This window comes from Sturnira hondurensis, unplaced genomic scaffold (assembly GCF_014824575.4).
Source record: "Sturnira hondurensis isolate 20B ecotype Veracruz unplaced genomic scaffold, ASM1482457v3 Scaffold0002840, whole genome shotgun sequence".
Taxonomy (NCBI): Eukaryota; Metazoa; Chordata; class Mammalia; order Chiroptera; family Phyllostomidae; genus Sturnira; species Sturnira hondurensis.
The window spans coordinates 11,624,604-11,632,085 of record NW_028075471.1 but is presented as its reverse complement, the minus strand read 5'-3'; positions in this window follow the sequence as shown (position 1 = coordinate 11,632,085).

Here is a 7,482-nt window from a genome sequence, read left to right as displayed (position 1 = left end):
CAGTATCAATCTATACAAACAAGCCTTCATTATATATCTGCATAATGGTAACAGGCCTATTGCTTGACTAATTTATTCTCCTTTTTTATAGCTCAGAGTGGCAAATATATAGCACATGGATATGAGTCGTGCTGGTTGGGAATATCACAACAGCTCTTTAGGGACTGTGACACACTCTTTAGGGACTGTGATTGAATAGAATTAACAACAAAAATATGTCTACTTTAATTACATCCTCTACTTCTAGATCAACCAGTATATATATTTTTATTACAAAAGTTAACAAACTATTATTATTCCATATAAATAAATAAGGGACACACATTTTTGTCACTTTTTATTCACATAGCTTTGTGTATTATTTAGCTATATTTTGGGGGAATCATTTATTTTGTAATTTTCTAATTGTTCATGCATTTGGTCAGCACTTGTTTTACCATATGCTGGCCATTGTTCTAGGCACGAGGATTCATGGAGCACAGGCAGACATTATTTCTGCCCTTCTATCCTTCAGGAAAGACTGAAACATATCCCCAAATGAAACATGCAAATTAGTAAAATAATTGCAAGTTGTAATATCACTCAGGGCTTAGTATATCGTAGTGGGATTTGAATTTTAGTCTAAGTATAATGGGTAGCCTTTGAAAGTTTTAGGTAAAGTAGTATTCAACCTGGTGTAGGATAAAGAGTATAATTTTGCTACAGTGTGAACAATAGATTGAGCAGAATAGAATGGCCAAACACACAATAAAATATCCTCAACATGTAGTCATCACAGAAATGCAAATTAAAACTGTAATGAGATACCACAGTAAGATATAAGTTCACATATGCTAGGAAGTCTATAATAAAAATAACAGATGTAATAAGTGTTGGCAAGAATGTAGAAAAACTGGCATCTCATATATTGCTGGTGAGAATGTAAAATTGTGAAGCCACTTTGGAAAACAGGTATGAAATTCCTCAAAATATTAAATATAAACACTACGACCCAACAATTCTACTGCTCACTGTATACCCAGGACAAATGAAAATATATGTTCACAGAAATACTTGTTCATGAAAATCAATAGCCAGAAATGGAAGTGGTCCAAATATATGTCAAATGATGAATAACTATAATTCTGGTTTATCCACAAGGTAGAATATTATTTAGCCATGAAAAGAATTGAAATAATGATGGGTGCTACAATGAGAATGAATTTTGAAAGCATTATGCTCAGTAAAAGAAATGAGTCAGAAAGACCAAAGTTATTTTGCCCAATGCAGAATATTGCATTGCCTAGGGATATTCATTTAACCATTCCTTCATTACTAGGCATTTTACAAGTTTCTAAATTTGTATTATTTAAAAAAAATAAAAGACCGTCTTTGAAGCTGAATGTTCAGATCTAAAATTTTTTTTAGATGAATCCCTAAGAGTGGAATTTTCAATCTCTGAAAAAAAACATTATTAAAGCTTTTGGTATATTTAATGGATTTCTATTGTGATATATTATTTCTTCTCAAATGCTCTTTAAGCCTCAGCTGGTATAGCTCAGTGGATTGAGAGCACAGGCCTGTGAACCAAAGGGTTTCTAGTTCGATTCCCAGTCAGGTCAAATGCCTGGGTTGTGGGCCAGGTCCCCTGTATGGGGCACACAAAAGGCAACCACACACTGATGTCTCTCTTCCTCTCTCTTTCCCTTCCCCTTGCTCTAAAAATAAATAAGTAAAATATTTTTACAAATAAATATAAATAAAATCCTCTTTAATATTCTTGCCTGGAACTTGTGATACTACAGTTCTTTGTCTCACTAATTAAGAGGTTCTTCCTTCATTTCTGTTGTGAGATCCACATTTTGTTCTGTGATTGTAGGAAGAGCTTTCAAAACTCTGATAGGAAAGAATCTTTCTCTCTTGTCTGCAACTGGATTATGAAAAAATATGAACCAAGATACTTATTGTGCAGCCTCTGGCAATAGCATCCCTGGATGTTACCTTTTCATCACTTGAAGCTCAGTGTTTTGTGTTTCATTTTTCATCTGTTTGATGCTCAGTTATAGTGAAGAGCTTCAACACCTCTTGACCATCTCTCCACTTTCCTTTTTCATTCTACATGTGATATGACATTTTATAGGACAAAGTAAAAGTTAAAAACATGAAATCCCCAAACTTCACTATTTTACAAGCTGATGTTTGCATCAAATTCCCTCTAGCGGCACTTCCTTGGAATTAGAATAAATATCAAACACACTGACATGAAGAACTAGCCCCTGGCTAGTCTTCAACTGTTCTGCTCCCATTTCCCCCTTGCCTCCCAAACTCTAGTCATACAAAATGTTCTTCAGGTCCTTTAACATGCCAAACAATTTTGACCTTGGAAACTGGGCCTGAGCTGTCCCGTCTGCCTGGAATAATGTTTTGCTCTTACTTGTCATTCAAAACACAGCTGAAAGGACATCTGCTCACAGACCTCCCCTGGCCAATCAATCTTAAGATACCTCTTACTTACTTTCTGCCATCACCCAATTTAGATCTCTGCATTGCCCTTGTCATTTTTTGATCTTGAAAAACAGAAAGGATCTTGACTGTCCTGTTCTCCTATATAGCCATTGGTAATCATGCCTGGCACATGGTAGGTGCTTAATAAATATGTACTGAAAAATTTTGTTAAACAAGTTAGTTATGAAAAAAATTGCTTGTTATGCCCTGCTCAAAATTGCCATCAAACTTGAGTTTTGGAAGGAGGGGAATGTTCTAATGAGAATAAGGTGAACCCCAGTAAGAATAAATCTGTTATATAACTAGTGTTAGGATACCATTTGTGAGCAGATCTATAGATACTGGATAGGATATGACAGGTTTAGGGACATTTAAGTGACAGAGAAACTGCTTCCTGATTGTCAGAAAGGGATGGAATGAGAAAATGAACAGGATTTGGAGAAGAAGAGAGAAATGGAAGGCGAAGGGAAGAAGGGAAAGGGAGAGGTAATGAGCAAGGAAAAAAAAGAGTAAATTCAAAGTTGATCCTTGAAGTGCTATTTGGTTGAGATCTCCTAGGCAGGGGTGTCAAACTCATTTTCACTGGGGGCCACATTAGCCTTGAGGTTGCCTTTAAAGGGCTGAATGTAATATTAGGACTGTATAAATGTAACTACTCCTTAACAGTTAAGCGAGAGCTCAGCACTGCCACCAGGTAGAAACAAAATGCTGGGCTAGATAAAACAAGGTAAAGGGCCAGATTTATTTATTTAATGACAAGGACTTTTTTTCCCATAAAGCATGATTAAATGAAAAATAGGACATTCCCCCCACCATAATTGGTGGTTAAATGGAAACAAATGAGGTTACAAAATTTCTAGTATACTTTTGTCTTGTTCTGAATTACATTTTTAAAAAGAAACTTCTAAAACATTAATAGTGGTTAACTCTGAGAGGTGAGATAATAAAGATTTTTTTCTTTCTCTTAATTTATTTTTCCTTGTCCCTTTTATTTTCTGAAATTTCTAAAGGAAATATGATTTAAAAGTTAATAATACACATCTATTGATCAAAAGTGTATTCATAAAAATAGTTCAAGATTTAACTGCTGTGTGCAGGGGCTAAAGTGCTTTCTTTACCTTATCATAAATAAGTGTAATACTTATAGTCATCTTCTGAGATAGATACTATTGCTAATGCCAATTACTGTCGACAAAATTGAGGCACCGAGATGCTAACACACCCAAGCTACACACCCAGCAGATGCTGGTGCTGGCTTAGAGTCCCAGGCAGTGTGACACCAAAGTCTGCACTTTTAATTACGATACTATGCTTCTAGCAAATACCTAAGCCAAATAAGTTTCTCTGTTACCAGACATGGTACAAGAACTCTTTCCTCAACTTAATTGTTCAGAGGTTATCACCAATTCTTTAATAAGAAGTTGCTAGAGACTATTCATCTTTTGTAATCAACTTCACGGAATGTAGGTTTCCTTACAGAATATGGATTCTATCTACTTATGAGCCTCTCAGGTTTTGTGATTAAAGGACACATCTTGGTATTTTCATATGTGGGTACTTAGATGGATCATGTCAGACTTTATGAGCCAAAATTCTGATGTCTCTCCAATTGGAAAAATCAGGTAAGCTGACTTTGCCTATTTGTCTTAACTAGGCTCCTATCTATCTGAATCTGCAATGTGTTGCACTCAATCCATTTACTGTGACCTTGTGCCAGTTGGCTTGGGCTAGCCTTTGTCATACTTCTTATAAGGCTAGATTCTATTTTAGAAACAGGAACACACAAGAGGTACGAAAGACTTTATACCAGGAATGAAACTGGGAAGTGTCAAAAGAGACTATAATGAGAACTGCCAATATATAGTGGGGATCAAGAATAGCATGTATTATGTAATGTGTACTGTTAATACATGCTTGATAAGAGTCAGGCATTGTATTAAGTGTACAGGATATATATTGACCCCATTACTCTTGGCTCAACAACCATCTGTGAGATGGGTGTTATCATTCTCCCACTCCATACAGGAGGAATTTGATGCACAGAGAGGTAAAATGTCTGAGGCCATGCAGCCGACACTAATGCTTTTAATCCCAAGGCTATTTTTGCTTCCACAAAGACAAATGTCCTTTTTCACAGCTGCCATTCTATCTCCCTGTTCCTTCCTCAAATATAAATCCTTAAATTATTTTTATTATTGTTTTACTTTTATTAGGTGATAAAGAAATTAATCTTTTTCTTTTTGTGAGCTTTCAGCATTCTTTGTGGGAGAGAGAATCTTTTCCCTGTTATTACAAAACCTCTGCATGAAAATGTCTGTGTTCCTTCAGCCATCCCTGGGGATCCATGATCCTGAGTTGTGCTGGCAGAGAACGCAGTGCTTCACTGCAGGGGCCCTGGGAACAGTCTGATCATCATGAAATGATTTTAGTAGACGCTGAGTCCATGTGGCTGGAAGCCTTAGGAGTCTGACAAATTCTGTATTTACCTGTCACTGTGGCTTACTCTGGGTGTTCCTAGGCAACAGGGCTGACATCCTGGTTACCCTGGCATCTGAAAATGACTGAAAGTGTTTTATGCTTTGCGTCTGTATGGCCTGTCCTCTGTGCAGCACTGGAAGCTGCCATCATGGAGAGAGCCTTCATTGTCAGAGGTTGGGGCTCTCTCTTGGACTCCTGGGAAATCAGAGCCATGTTGCTGGGACAACCCCTCTGCCTCTGCCTGCTGCTTGCCAGAAACCCCTCACTGATGTCAGTGGTCCTTTAAACTAGATTGTCCTATCTGAATGCACTGTCATTTCAGTGTGGGTCATTTCCAGCTAGTTTTTCACTGGCATTCTATGCTAATCTTCACTCTCATGTCCTGGAAAAAGTAAACCATATTATTTCACCTTGCTGTTTATCACATACTCTAAGAGTAAATTACTTAGAATCTAAGTAATTACAATGTTTATAACCTCACTTTTAGCAGTGCGTTTTTATTTGAGCCCATTTCCAGTGAATTATAATCTATTTTTAAAGAATAATAAATATTTGCTTTTTAAAAATCAAGGAGGTAAAAAAGAGAGAATAAAATTTACACACAATCAAAGTGGCCAGAGATTGCTATTGTTCTTATTCAAGTGTCTTCCTCTTGTTTTGATGCATGCATCTTATACTTTATGAAAAGAGATATACACATAGTCCTACAGGTGTGGAAAGTTATAAATTGACTGCAACTTTAGCTTGTTGGTCAAGGAAGATGAACATATTTGTTTGATATAAGTGTTATTTTGTTTATACTAGCACTAATTTTTTCATTCTAAAGGAAGTTATAACATGAATACACCATAGCACAGATATGCAGTCTATAGTTGGAGAAATTCTTACCTAGGTATACGACAACCACCCAGATCAAGACAAGGTTGTCAGTCCCCATGCTGCTGAAGTTTCCCTCATGGCCCTTCTCAGACAATAACCCCTCTCCCTTAAGTTGAAACCAACTGATCTCTATCACATAGCTCAGTTTTGTTACTTCTTCAACTTCATATTCATGGAATCATATAGTAATTACCCTTGGGTGACTGATTTCTTTTAATCACTCATGTCTATAAAAATCATACATGTTGTTGAATTAACAGTAGTTTGTATTTTTTTAAAAAATACTGCATACATTTCTTGTCTGATACTCTACAATTGATTTTGTTGATGGACAATTTTGTGTTGTTCCCAGTTTTATGCTTCTATAAGTAAAGAGGCTGTTTTGAATAAGGCTGAGGCTTTCTTAATGATTGCATTGTCTCCCAACTTCTCCCTCTTGCCAGTTCTACTCCCTACACTCCAAGCAATCAGCCTAAAAGGACCCCCTAACAATCTCTCATGGTAATAATCCCCATCTCACAGTCTGCTTCCTGGGAACCCAACTTGTCACAATATCCTAGATGGATATATTACATCAAATTGGCTGTGCTGTTTCATTTTGCTCTAAGACTTGGAAAAACTAAGCTTCGGAAGGTGTTTTCACAAGGCTCTGGTCACAAAAGAGATAGAACTGGCATGCCAGGTGCACTGTCAGATTGGATGTCATGGTCAAAGGTAATTTTGTAAACACAAATGAGCATTCTCTAGATTTTTAGGCAAAAGCTTCATGTAAAATGAGAGCTATTTTAGAAGGTGTAACCAGGCTTTGTATGTTCAAAATGAATGGAAGAAATCTGTTTTGAACAATTACAATAGTTCTGACATAAAAAAGAAACAATAAGAAGGGAGGAGAGATATGGCCGCCTTTGCGAAGTAAGGGTGCACACGTGAAGGCATTATGACTGTGTGGGACTGTCAAAGAAGAAAATGGAGACATTAATGATGATATCAGTGCTCAGAACCCAAATGACCTGGGTTACATTTCTCATTGCATTCATTTGGACTTTAGAGAAGAGGAAAAATGGTGTAAAGAAGCATGATTTTGAAAAACAGACATCAGATGAAATGTGTGATGTGTGTGGAGGTAAAAAGACACAGAGTTTAATTTAAGAGCATGATGAAACCATAACAAAAATTTATCAAGGAATAGGAGAAATGAGCCTTTCATGTAAGAATATATTTTTAGAAAAAGAATGACTCAAAGCTCATATCATACCTTAGTTTTTTATTATTGCTGCACAGCAGATTTCCCTAAAATGTAGCAGCTGAAAACGACAACATACTTATTATTTCACAGATTCTGTGTGTCAGGAATCCAGGTTCAACTTAGCTGGGTCTTCTGGTTTTGGGTCTCTCATGGGACCACAGTCATCTCAAGACTTAACTGAGAAGGATAAGTTTCCAAGCTCACTCATGTGTTTGTTAACCTGGATTCAGTTCCTTGCACATTTTTAAACTGAGTTTTAGTTTCTCATGAGCTGTTGAGCACCCTTAGTTGTTTTTTTTTCCCATGGGGACCTCTCCCTGGGAAACTGACAACATAGTAGCAAGAATCAAGAAGGTAAGAGAGAGCACCAGCAACCAAGAGAAAACTAGCAAGAT